Source organism: Sycon ciliatum, chromosome 1, assembly GCF_964019385.1.
Source record: "Sycon ciliatum chromosome 1, ocSycCili1.1, whole genome shotgun sequence".
Classification (NCBI taxonomy): Eukaryota; Metazoa; Porifera; class Calcarea; order Leucosolenida; family Sycettidae; genus Sycon; species Sycon ciliatum.
In genome coordinates, this window is record NC_088643.1 from 1,821,017 (window position 1) to 1,835,682 (window position 14,666).

Sequence of the window (14,666 nt, forward strand, 5' to 3'; positions counted from 1 at the left end):
GGTCTGTCATTTGCTGATTTGGTTTGTGGATTAGTTGTTGTTGTTGTTGGATGTGAACCTGGTGTTGTTGTTGGATGTGAAGCTGGTGTTGTTGTTGCAGCCATGGTTGTTGGTCTTTCTGTTGAATCCAGCTCTGGTTCCGGTGGGACAAATCGACCGCCACGGGTGCTCCCCACCAACACAGACCTCGAAGGAGGAGGGTCAGGGGGAGGCAGAGGTACTGTCACCGCTCGAGGCACAGCCCCATGCAAAGCACCCAGAGGCACAGACTTAGGCACACCCGAGGGCTGCACCAATGGCGGTTCCGCACGCACCTCCAAAGAGCTGCCAAGCTCAAGCCCGTCCAACACAGATGTCAGAGGGGGACGGCAGACAGCGGCAGGGAACTATCCTGCCGTGTAGGTGATGGTTTTATTTATATTTTTTACTAGAGCCACGTAAACCCGTCATGTGTGAGCCATGAATAAGGGGAGTGGTGGCGTGGTCTGGGATGCTCTGCCGACCTTGGGTCTTGGCTTCATCACAACCAGGCGCGCCAATAGCAGAGAGAGAAAGAGAGAGAGACTTAGACAGAGAGACAGAGAGACAGAGAGACAGAGGGAGAGAGAGAGAGAGAGAGAGAGAGAGCGTTTGAGCGTATTTCATGAACACGACCGTCCATGTCTCACCAGATGGATCTATATCCTATGAACTATACCGCAAGCCATGTCACAGCGGACTGGTATCAGACTACAACTCGTCAGTTCCCAACCAGCAAAAGAAAGCAATTGCTTCCTCTGAGCTACTGCGTGCCGTCCGTCTATCCTCCGATGCTGACACCCTCAAAAGAAGTGAAGAAAAAGTAACCAACATCCTAAAATTCAACAACTTCCGAGAGTCAGTTATAGTTTCGGCACGTGAACGAGCTATGCGCCCCCGACGTTGCAGAGTGCAGAATGAATACCGTGTCACCCTCAACCTACCGTTTCACACCGAGTATATCCACAACAAAATTCATCAATTACTCCGGAAGTACAAGATAAATGCCCAGCTGATTTTCAGGAACCGCCGTCTAAGTTCTATGATTTGCACGTCTGCCCTCCGCAAACCACCATGCCGAAGGTTTGTAGACCCGTCCTAGCCCCGTAAACGGGGGCGGCCCAAAGCTGCTTGTGTCGTCTGCATGTACGGTTCAGAAGCATGCACAGAGATAAATATGTCAGAGAGACGTACCGCAGCCTCGCCACCAGGACAAAAGAACACAACGACGACGGACGCAACACAGTGAGCGGCACCGCGCTGGGTGAGCATTTCGCAGCCAAGCATGCATCTGACCCATTGCCATTGGGAGCAACGGCTTTCTCGGGCATCCGGGTTCTCCGTTCTGAGCGTGACCGCCCCAGGAAGAGGATCCGGGAGGCCATCAACATCAGGGAGCGATCCCCGGAAATCAACAACAACAGTGGCTGGGATCTGCTATAACACCACCTGTGCGGCCTTATTGGCTTCTAGCATGCGTTCTGGGTGATGCACTCGGCACATGTGTGTGGGCAATGCATGCATTCACGTGCCTTGGCTACCACCTTTTATGGAGTATGCTCTTCCACATTCTACCATGGTCTGCAATCATCTTTCTTGCTCAGCTACCTTTAGCATCATGCATGGGATGTTGTTGTACTGACCTGTGTGCTTTGCCGGCGTTGAATATAGCTGTTATTTACTGCGAGTGGCGCGGGGCTCTACACACCTCACTGGTGAAACTGAAACTGCGCAGTATCTACTTTCCTCGCCGTTTGTGCTTGTGTTGTCATGTATAATAATAATGCACACCCGCCATGACGTGCGTTGCACTTCTGTACGCGCGCTAGTAGTTAGTGCGGGGCGGGTTCTGGCACACTTTTTGACCTTTGACCTTTGGGCCAAATAAGGCACACTGTGTCGGTCGTGCTTGGTCTGGCCCCGGGACTTCCCCCAGGGTTTGACCTTTGACCCCTGGCATGCCATAAATGTCATCCGTAAGGTTCTTTTCGCCATAGATGGCGAACGTGCACTTGTGCACGTTCGGTGCATTCGCACCGGGGAGTAGTAAAATACGTACTATCCCCTGATTTGCACATCGTAGATGTGCATTGCATGCAGTGACATATTGCGCATGCGTGCATACGCACGCGGAGCGTTTGACCTTCAGTGGTCCTATGCGTGTGGAAAAGACGCAGTGCAACACAAGGTGTACTAGTACACGTGTCATTATACTACTCCCTGATTCGCACTTCGTCGATTTGCAGCAAACAAAGTTCACGTTCCGTGCATTCGTTTTATTTGCACATCGTAGATGTGCACTGACAAGTTGCCCATGCAGAGCATGCCTAATCGGCTTTTCGATCGGTTAAGAGAATGATCAAATTCGGCCATATTATGAGCCCCAAGATCAGAATTCGGCTCAACATAGTATTTGAAGTCACCGTTCCCATACGTCATGTACATTTACATACACTCTGTTGAAGCACTGAAACATCGATTTTCGACGAATTCAACATGCGAATTTTTGAACATTCGGCGAAAAGATGGGTAATTTCTTCAAAACCACTTTTTTCGGCGAATTTTTCGCCCGGCCGATTAGGGAAATGCCTACTATCCATGCAGGTACATGTACATTAGATGCATATTTCTATTTTGATCGGAATTCAGTTAGAATCAACCGGCTACGCCCGGAGTATCATGCATCAAAACAATTATTGAAGGGGTGTCACAGTGAAGCAGTGTTGCTACGCACCACAAATCCCCTCGGCCCTGCACCGAATTTATACTGGAGAATCCAGAGTGACCAGCAAAGAGTCACAACCCGCGGGTATCCAGTCACACTAAGGCATGTCCACCATTCCCCACATATTCACTGTAACAAAACACAATACTGTTTACTATAATACACTTTTATTTAAGTTGACTTGGATGAGTCTGTAGAAGAGAACACAATGCACGCACACGCACGCATTCGCCGACACACACACGCACACACACACATCTCTAGGTTATAGTGCTATACACGTATCTAGGGTTTAGGAAGCACGAGAATATGTCGAAGCACCCACACATACCCTTCATGCAGTGTACTTCAGTAGCCCAACACATTACGACTGCTCAGGACAATCACAAAATACATTACGACTGCTATAGCACAGGACCATCACAAAACACTACACACTGTTACTACACTGCACACACAGTTACTACACTACGCCTGTTAAAAGTACTTACAAATAATTTTGAAAAAAACGGCGCATCCTGCCGACGGCAGCCCCAGACCTTCATACATCATCATCTGTAAAACCAAGCATGAGTGCACACAAACACTATTAGTGTCACGAATACGAAAGCAGGGTAAGACAAGAGGATACGAAACAAGTAAGTATCGGACTGCAACAGCAGTCCGACTTGCCGACCCTCCCAGTAACGGGCTAGATGGGCCGTACCCGTGAGGTGGGCGGCCACGGCTGTGGCTCCCACCAGCCTTTCTCCACTGTAAAAACGAAAGAAACCGCAGAAAGCACAGTGTCATAGAGCTCTTTTGTTGGGGGAGAGAGCTAGGAGCACTGCACACTTACCATTTATCGCAATATATGATTAGAAAGAGGCGGCGCTTGACGCACCGCCTCAGATGCCGGAACAGGGGTATTACCCCTGTCAGTCGGACACCGCAGTGGCACGTGAACGTCATTTGGACTGTTTTCAGGATAATGATACTGAAGTGAAGGTGTGAACCTCAAAGCAAGACCTTTACCTTCTTCCTGTCGAATTCGCTCCCCAGCTGCATACCGACATCATCCGCTAAAATCCAATCATACGAAGTAACGCAAAGGTCATCAGTTGACCTTTTGGACTTTTCAACTCTTATCCAAAACCACCAAGAGGAAAAAAAACCAGGATAATAATAATAATCTTTATTTCAGGATTACCCAAAGGCTAACGCCTATCTGGGGATGAAGAAGACGTCAGGTGTAGAAGCGTTTGTGGAGGAGTTGTTACATTATTCTCAGTAAATAGATATGGCTGATACATTCGGTGTAGACGTGGACGACCGGTCGTGGTCTCTCACCACGGGTCCTTTACTAATAGAAAGGCGGACGCCAATAAGAACTGTTGTGGAGTTGGCAAATCAAAACGCGCAGCAAGAAATTTGGCACGTCGATGGTAGACTCCATCGGGAGGACGGACCAGCTCTTGTTGATAGTAGGGGAGTGTCCGCCTGGTGCTATGGAGGTCGCCTTCATCGCGTTAATGAACCTGCTTGGATAGGACGGGGTAGCATCGAGTACTACCTCAACGGTGTCCGTCATAGAGCCGGCGGTCCTGCAGTCAGTTATTGTGACGCCACATGCTGTATTCTACGGTGGTATCACCACGGAAGGCTCCACAGGGAGAATGCGCCAGCGGTGATACGCAGGGAAGGTAACAATCGTGTACGGGAGTGGTACCGATACAACCTTCGGCATAGGGAAGATGGACCTGCTTTCATCTCCCAGGTGGAGGAGGGTATCTATCAGTGGTACCTCAACGGGGTGTATTACGGTAGCCACCATCAAGACCAGGCAATACACCCCATGGAGCTGCAGTACATCAATGTAGTGCCAACTAAGGTAGACTCGTCAGCAATAAGTCATGAGCCCATTTGTGTGATTTGTCAGGATACCCTGGACCGTCCTCTATCCAAGTTGGAGTGCGGTCATGAATTTCACTTCCACTGTATGAAGGAGTGGATCAGTTCTGCCCCCAGCCCAACTTGCCCAACCTGCCGCTACTGCATGACTGCTGAGGACTTGGTTGAGTTCTTGTAGTAATACATGACACAGTTGCATGTAGGCGACTACGAATGACCAGTCATGTGTTACAGATGGACACGGACACGCCACCCTAAGTAGCCATGAGCGGCTATTTGGACAAGGACAACAAAGCACCTTGTGGGCGGCAAAGGTTGACACTAGCCACAAGTCTGGTCGCTCAGTTGAATAAGCTGGGTGTACCCATGAAGACCATGGAAGACCTTTCCAGGTGCCGGCAACATGCAGAGGACAAGACAGACTGGAAGAAACTGTGCAGCTGGACACTCGAGGACAAATCAGTATCAGCAGCTACTACACCTTGCTGATGATGCTCACAAGACAGAAGTGGGAAAAACACTGAATTTCTTTATTTAGTGCTCAACTACGCGAAATGTGTTTATTATTATTATACATGTTCAACTGTACACAGACTGGCTAACTGCCATTCTCTACCACACATTACCGGACACTGTTGTGGTTGTCGTCGTTATCGTTGTCGTCATTGTTGATGTTGTTGTCGGTTGTTGTCGTCGTTATCGTCGTCGTTGTTGATGTTGTTATTGGTTGCTGCTGTCGGTTGTTGCCGGTTGTTGTTGGTTGTTGTTGGTTGTTGTTGGTTGTTGTTGGTTGTTGTTGATGTTGTTGTCGGTTGTTGTCGTCGTTATCGTCGTCGTTGTTGATGTTGTTATTAGTTGTTGCTGTCGGTTGTTGGTTGCTATTGGTTGTTGCTGTCGGTTGTTGGTTGTTATTGTTGATTGTTGTCGGTTGTTGTTGGCTGTTGGATGTTGTTGTCGGTTGTTGTCGGTTGTTGTTGGTTATTGTTGGTTGTTGTTGGTTGTTGTTGGGCGTTGTTGGTTGTTGTCGGTTGTTGTCAGGTGTTGTTGGTTGTTGTTGGTTGTTGTTGTCGGCTGTTGTCGGTTGTTGTCGGTTGTTGTCGGTTGTTGGGTGTTGTTGTCGGCTGTTGGGTGTTGTTGTTGGCTGTACAGTCGTCCCTCTCTAATCCAGCACTTTATAATCCAGCACCCTCGATAAACCAGCACAATTTTTTTAATAGCCGAAATGTCCTTTTCATGCACATTCTAGCAGAAAATCCGATTTGTTAATCCAGCACCCTCCCTAATCCAGCAGATTTCCGTGGCACAAATGGTGCCGGATTATAGAGGGACCACTGTATAATGAAGCTGCGTGAAGCGTCTTTCAAAAGTTTGAATAATAACTACCGTTTGAATAATAATAATAATAATAATAATAATTTAAAAATTCGACGAGGAGACAATAATTTTCAGTTTGCAGTTACAAAACTTGTAACTGCAAAAGATAACCATGACGAGCACGGCACAAAACAGAAAAACAGGAATCAGAATAAGTACGACAACAGTCAGTACTAGAAACCAAATGATTGTATACTGAAGACTTATTACGAGACGGACGCACACAATCTCGACTCACGCGCACACCCTCACACTCACTCTCACCCTCACTCAGCTCACCTTCTCCCTCACTGTCCGAATCAGAACCTGCTCCGTCATCCACAGCGGTTCGACTCTCCTCCTCACTTGCATCGTCCTGCGTCTCACCTTCACCACCCACGCCAACCGTGAATGCCGTTGCCTTCATGTCAGTCGTCGTCCTTTCCGATTGGTTCCTTTGTATTTTTACCGTGAATTCATAGGTCCGGTTGTAATCTGCTGTAGATCTCCGTGGTCTGTCATTTGCTGCTTTGTTTTGTGGATTAGTTGTTGTTGTTGTTGTTGAATGTGAACCTGGTGTTGTTGTTGGATGTGAAGCTGGTGTTGTTGTTGCAGCCATGGTTGTTGGTCTTTTTGTTGAATCCGGCTCTAGTTCCGGTGGGACAAATCGACCGCCGCGGGTGCTCTCCACCAACACATACCTCGAAGGAGGAGGGTCAGGGGGAGGCAGAGGTGCTCGATATTCCAGTGCTGTCATTGTATCGTGTCACCCTACCTTGATTGCTATATTATTTCCTTTGTTCTCATTTTGTTCTTTAGTACAACGGTGATTCCTGAAGAGTGTTGTACGAAAACTTGTTCGAATCATCTTTTTTTCCATTGCCCTCTTTCTTCTTACATGTATTTTATTTACCCTTTAGATTGTTTCTTGCATCGTCTCCATCGCTTACATTGTTAATAAAGTAGTCCACATGTCGCTTCAGCTCGTCCTACTTATTGCCAAATAATAATTTTAGAATTGCGATCAACAGAACGAGCTGAACCGACATTTCACAAAGGCTTTTATTGTTTTCAACTTGTTCCAACTCACTCACGTAATGTGTTCGTTCGATGTAGTGAGTTTGTTCACAAACGTACCGCTGGAGGAGACAATTGATATTTGCGCGGATGTGTTGTACCGTGTTGACGAAGTTGACACTCCGTGGCTACCTGAATGTGCTTTTCGACGTTTGATGTTGTTAGTCACAACTGGCGTCGAGTTTTCGTTCAATGACGTGATGTATAAGCAGATAGATGGAGTAGCCATGGGCTCTCCGTTGGGTCCCGTGTTAGCTAATGTCTTTGTCGGTTACTGTGAGTGCAAGATTGATGCGTCTCTATGGCCGAGTCTGTATTTCCGTTTCGTTGATGACTCTTTCACATACTTTGATTCCATAGAAGACAGCGAGGTCTTTCTTGGTGCTCTCAACAGCCTTCACCCTTCCCTCCGCCTCACATGTGAGCACGAGCAGTCAAGCAAGTTATCCTTCCTCGACGTACTTGTTGAGAAAACCGAATTTGGTAGCGTAACATCGGTGTATCGTAAACCGACATTCACCGGAAAATACATTTCCTATGACTCGTACTGTTCATCTAATTATAAAGTCAACTTAGTAAAGAATCTCGTGGATCGCGCCAAACGGATCTGTTCACCTTGTAAACTCAGTGGTGAGCTCGAATTTCTCCGTTCAGTTTTCACCAAAAACGGATACCCAGGCGACATGTTGGCAAAACTGTTGTCTACAGCCCCCACGCCGAAACATGAATTGATAGGGCCTGCTCGTTGTCCTGTCTTTTTGTGCTTACCATGGAAGGGCAAGAAGTCTGACAATGTGAGTCGTGAAGTTCGTGCGATCATCAAACAAACCTACTATGCGGTACACTTCATACCCGTCTACACAACGATGCGTTCGTTAACGGTGTTGAAGGACGTCCTACCAACCCATCATTTAAGTCATGTAATCTACAACTTTGAATGCCGGAATTGTGCTAGCCGGTATGTTGGTAGGACTGTTCAGCACCTGAGCGAACGCATCAAGCAACACACTCCTTTACACATTATCCCACGTAGCGCACAACTGGAGCGTCCCACGCGGGGAAGACCCCGTAAACAACCACTACCTCCGCCAACACAGGACCTAACGTCCCACTCGGCAAGTCCACCATTGGCTCCCGTGGCCATGACCAAGTCACTCCCTCCACTAGCGGAGGTGGATGTGGCTTCGGCGACGCCACGTGTGTTGCATGCAGACACGTTTGCATCAGCATTGCTTGCTGCATCACCGGCAGAGACGGCAAAAATACCTACCTCAATATCAACGAGACCCAGAAAAACAACTGCTAATTACACCATGACCTATTTCAGTACGGAAGTACCGAGCCAACGTAATACACAACAGGAACGTGAGACGAGGGATGGGAGGAGACGGGACCTGATTGCTCCGAGGCAGGACGTCGTTGAGGAGGATTCGGCCAGTGAGTCCAGTGATTCCGGTGAGTGTGAGAGCGAGAATGATCGTGTGAGTAAGAGTGGGTGCGAGCGTGTGTTTTCTAGTAGGAAGTCATCAGTGTATAAGCATCTTGCATCTCGTCCTGATTGTTGCAAGGTGTATTCTGATTCTTCTTTTTCTGTTTTGTGCCGTGCTCGTCATGGTTATAAGTTGCAGTTGAGTGTGTTAGAAGCTGTTTGTCAACGTATTCATAAGCCTTATCTGTGTGTCCAGAAGGACAGCATTATTCGTTTGAAATTGTTTCAGTGGCAGCTTGTTCTGTCTGTTTGGCTCTGGTTGGCCATGGTGTCATATCTTGTGTCACAGTATACTAGTAGTCCTTACAAGTTCGTTAAGTGCTTTCGCAGTTTTTCCTGTTATTACCTTAGTGCTAGGATTATCATTTTCATAGGTGTTGTTTCTTCTCACTCCATTTCTCTTTATTAGTATCTTTCTGGATTGTTTTTCATTAGTACAACGCAGCTTCCTGAGGAGTGTTGTTCGAAAACTAGTTCGAAGTACAAATTTTTTGTTCATCATTTTTTTCCATATCACATTTTTTTTTCTTCCATGTTCTTCACTGCCTTCGTATCCACTCGTTTTTTGAAAACAATAAAAGCCTTTGTGAAATGTCGGTTCAGCTCGTTCTGTTGATCGCAATTCTAAAACTATTGTCGCCTCGACGCCTATTTAAAATAATAATTATTATTTGATTCCATCGCGAGTTTGATTCCATCGTGAGTTTTGATTCTATTTGCTATTTTTCGTTCCATTCTTGAGCTCATATTTTATTTTCCTGATTTCTTCTCCAGTGTATGTTGTATTGCATTTTAATACATTGTGTTAATTTTTGCCCGTAAAAGAGGCTTGCACTTCAAAAAAAAAAAATAATAATAATAATAATAATAAGTGTGTGGGTTACAGTGAGGGCTGCGTCCCACCCGCCTGTGTGGATTCACAGGAAGTGTGAGTTACGAAGTCTGAAGAAAACGTTGAACGGTCTCTGCTTGGATGACGACTACACCATAGCTCAGCGATTAGAGCATCGCTGGCTACAAGGGAGGGTCCCTGGTTCGAGTCCTGGTGGTGACAGTCAATTTTTTCTTCAGACTTTTCCCGTTTGTCTCTTTCCCCCAAAACCAGTCAATAATAATAATAATAATAATAATAATAATATGAAACTCGGATATTGAGCCATAAATAAATGTAGAAGAGAAAAGGACAGATGGATACGAGTTAAGAGTAACTCTCCATCACTGTAACATGATACTTTATACAGTCAGAAAGTGCAATAAGGTGTCAGGACGTCGAATGTTTCAGTACTCTGTCAGTTTTGTGCCTGGTTATTGCACTTTCTGACTGTATAAAGTATCATGTTACAGTGATGGAGAGTTACTCTTAACTCGTATCCATATGTCCTTTTCTCTTCTACAATAATAATAATAATAATAATAATAATAATAATAATAATAATAATAATAATAATAATAATAATAATAATACGAAGTAGTGGTTGCGACCTCGGCGATGATTTGTAAGAAAAGGGTTTGCTCCCCACACCGGAGCTCGCGCTATTCCGCCGACTTTACTTGACACTTGACTGACTCACGACTGCCATCCAGAGCACACGAGAAGTCCATCGAACCTTCGACTCGGCAAACCTGCAAGAAAGCACCACTCCCTGCTCAATACACAGTGTTTCGGGGAATTCACCCCTCATCAGTTGAGCTTGAGTAGGCTGAGGAAGATTGTGCCTGAAGAGCACCACTTATATAGTGCTCTCCAGGCACAACCATCACCAGGGATACAAACTTACAGAGACGCTCCGTTTTCAGCGCGACAAACACCTCGTGAGCACCAGATAGCAGCGTGAGTCAGTGTCGCTCCTGGACGGTGAGACAGACGTCGAGGACCCTCGGTCATTCGCAACGCTGTCACCTCCAAACCAACTAGTCGCAAGCCCGCGCTGGGCACAACAGTACGAAGTAGTGGTTGCGACCTCGGCGATGATTTGTAAGAAAAGGGTTTGCTCCCCACACCGGAGCTCGCGCTATTCCGCCGACTTTACTTGACACTTGACTGACTCACGACTGCCATCCAGAGCACACGAGAAGTCCATCGAACCTTCGACTCGGCAAACCTGCAAGAAAGCACCACTCCCTGCTCAATACACAGTGTTTCGGGGAATTCACCCCTCATCAGTTGAGCTTGAGTAGGCTGAGGAAGATTGTGCCTGAAGAGCACCACTTATATAGTGCTCTCCAGGCACAACCATCACCAGGGATACAAACTTACAGAGACGCTCCGTTTTCAGCGCGACAAACACCTCGTGAGCACCAGATAGCAGCGTGAGTCAGTGTCGCTCCTGGACGGTGAGACAGACGTCGAGGACCCTCGGTCATTCGCAACGCTGTCACCTCCAAACCAACTAGTCGCAAGCCCGCGCTGGGCACAACAGTACGAAGTAGTGGTTGCGACCTCGGCGATGATTTGTAAGAAAAGGGTTTGCTCCCCACACCGGAGCTCGCGCTATTCCGCCGACTTTACTTGACACTTGACTGACTCACGACTCACCGTCCAGGAGCGACACTGACTCACGCTGCTATCTGGTGCTCACGAGGTGTTTGTCGCGCTGAAAACGGAGCGTCTCTGTAAGTTTGTATCCCTGGTGATGGTTGTGCCTGGAGAGCACTATATAAGTGGTGCTCTTCAGGCACAATATTCCTCAGCCTACTCAAGCTCAACTGATGAGGGGTGAATTCCCCGAAACACTGTGTATTGAGCAGGGAGTGGTGCTTTCTTGCAGGTTTGCCGAGTCGAAGGTTCGATGGACTTCTCGTGTGCTCTGGATGGCAGTCGTGAGTCAGTCAAGTGTCAAGTAAAGTCGGCGGAATAGCGCGAGCTCCGGTGTGGGGAGCAAACCCTTTTCTTAATAATAATAATAATAATAATAATAATATCTTTCCCTCAAACCAGTTAATAATAATAATAAGGACATTGTGCAGGAAGTATGGTGCATCGGACATTTCGAATAAGTAACCAAGTCACCAACTCACCAACGTCATGTACAGTGCTGAAGCGGATGTGTCAATCTACTGGGAAGTGCCAATTCCAACAGCAGCGCCCGTTGGAGCAAACAGACCCGACATTATTATCAAGGGCAAAGATGAAGCGTTCCTTGTGGACGTAAGTGTCCCTCTGGATAGGAACATCCGCCGAAAATCTGTGGAAAAGATACAGAAATATCAAGGCCTGAAGCGTGAGGTGGAGCAGATGTGGCAGGTGCGGGCCAAGATCGTGCCAGTAATTGTGGGGGCATTAGGTGGATTAACCCCCTCGACTGCTGACTTTGTGAGGGAACTGGATGCCGGAGCCAGTGTATCGATCTTGCAAAAGGAGGCGCTCCTTGGCACAGTTGACATCATCAGGTCAATAACTCAGATGAAATAATAATTACACTCTAATAAGTTACATTGGTTTGCGAATGCCCATGGTTATGGTTGCTGCTATTAGTTGAAGCACCTATTTGCAGAAAATAATAATATTATGATCGTATTGCTGCCTTCAGCGCTATTGTGTCGCTGAAGGGCTCGATTTCAGATTTGATGACGGTTACTTTTCAACGGATTTTGTTTTCTGATTTAGCTCTCTTGCTATTACTGTACCTGCTTGTGTTAAGTCTCATTCTCGCAGATTAGTTGTATAATAGATTGTACATGCATCATTGTAGATTTGCTGTTCACAGTATTTCTCTCTTTTTTCTTTCTTTTTTCTCAGTCTTCCTTATTACATTTTCTTTACATACAACAGCAGTACTCCCCATGGTCTTAAATGACCCGGGATGCTGCATAATACAAACACAAAACCAATAAAGCCACCCCCATAATAATAATAATAATAATAATATTCATGCCTTCATGCCTCCTTTCAAGCTTTCTTTTTCTGCTTTGGGAGTGAATAAAGTCGTCATAATAATAATAATAAGGGCAGCTTAGAAACAATTGACCACATTGTCAGTGCCTGCCCAGTTCTTGCTCGGACCAGTTACATCGAACGTCATAACCGGATAGTAAAATATGTGCACTTCGAAATGTGTAGAGCACGAGATCTACCTACTGGTGCTTCACGATTTGACCACCAGCTCAAGGCATTGGTCAAAAGTGATCGGTATCGGCTCTATTGGGAGTATTCGGTCCCAACTGACCTGAAACTATCAGCAAACGGGCCCGATCTGCTCCTTGTTGATGACAAGGAGCGCATTGCCTACATTATAGACATCAGCGTTCCTGGTGAGAACAACATCAATAAGAAAATGGCTGAAAAGCGCTCGAAATATTATGATTTGAAGCGGGAGATTTCGAGGATTTGGTCCCTCACCCAGGTTGACGTGGTCCCTGTGTGGTTGTCAGTGCCCTGGGAGGCTTGGTGAGGGAGACTCCTCAATGCCTCCGGACTGTGCAGGGAGGAGACCTGGCCATTGTACAACAGGAGGCTATACAAGGTTCGATTAAAATACTAAGAACTATCCTTAACATGTAGATGCACCTCTGCTGGGTTTGCATGTTCAATAGCTAAGAGCCTTGAATACTGACTGATAAAGACTGATATTTCCTTTGCTACTCCCTTCATTGGTTGATGTATTTTGCCTGTCGCTGCAAATTCTTTATTATTGTTTTGATGTTGGAGTTCGGATTGAGTTTCTTTCCTTTCTTCCTCTTCCTTCAACTATTTCTTGTTCCTTTGGTTTTTAAGTTTTATTATTTATTTATTTTTGTTTGTTTTTTCACTTTCTTTTTGCTGTCCCACCCATGGAAATATTTCCCGGTGGGTCTGGCTTATCGCCTTCGAAAGAAGTGAATAAAGGAGAGATAATAAAGGGTTGCTCTCCACACCGGAGCTCGCGCTATTCCGCCGACTTTACTGGGCACTTGACTGACTCACGACTGCCATCCAGAGCACACGAGAAGTCCATCGAACCTTCGACTCGGCAAACCTGCAAGAAAGCACCACTCCCTGCTCAATACACAGTGTTTCGGGGAATTCACCCCTCACCAGTTGAGCTTGAGTAGGCTGAGGAAGATTGTGCCTGAAGAGCACCACTTATATAGTGCTCTCCAGGCACAAACATCACCAGGGATACAAACTTACAGAGACGCTCCGTTTCCAGCGCGACAAACACCTCGTGAACACCAGATAGCAGCGTGAGTCAGCGTCGCTCCTGGACGGTGAGACAGACGTCGAGGACCCTCGGTCATTCGCAACGCTGTCCCCTCCAAACCAACTAGTCGCAAGCCCGCGCTGGCCCCAACAGTACAAAGTAGTGGTTGCGACTTCGGCGATGATTAGTAAGAAAGGGTTGCGCTCCACACGGGAGCTCGCGCTATTCCGCCGACTTTACTTGACACTTGACTGACTCACGACTGCCATCCAGAGCACACGAGAAGTCCATCGAACCTTCGACTCGGCAAACCTGCAAGAAAGCATCACTCCCTGCTCAATACGCTGCTGGCAACCGCATACAGCCCGAAATTCCCCTAGTTGTCGACTCTGACGGCTGCGAGTGGGCCACGAGCTCAGAGAAAGCAGAGGCATTCGCTCGCTTCTTCTCGAAGAAATGTAGCGTTGCCGGTCCGCACCTTGTGGAGGCTGACCTACCGGACCCTGCTCCCTCAGAGGCTCCACCTCTTCGCACCATCCGCTTCCGCCCACAGGCTGTCCGCCGCCTCCTGGCAAGGCTCGACGTCTCCAAGGCTACCGGGCCTGACGGTATTTCTGCTCGCGTCCTTAAGGAATGTGCTCATGAGCTCGCAGAGCCATTGTCCAAGTTATTTGCTTTATGCTTCCGGTCTGGAGTGCAACCTAGGATGTGGAAGACGGCCAACGTGGTTCCGATCCACAAGCGATCTTCCCGCTCAACCCTTAAGAACTACAGGCCCGTATCCTTACTGTGCATAAATCTCGAAAGTAATGGAAACTCTTGTAAACAGACACATCGTAAACTATTTTGAAGACCATCATCTGCTCACGTCGCACCAGTTTGAATTTCGCAGAGGCCTCGGAACATCGGACGCTTTGCAAGCTCTCCAAACTGCCTGGGCAAGCGCTGTGGGCTGTGGAGGGGCGGCTCGTATCCTTGCTGTGGACATCGCAGG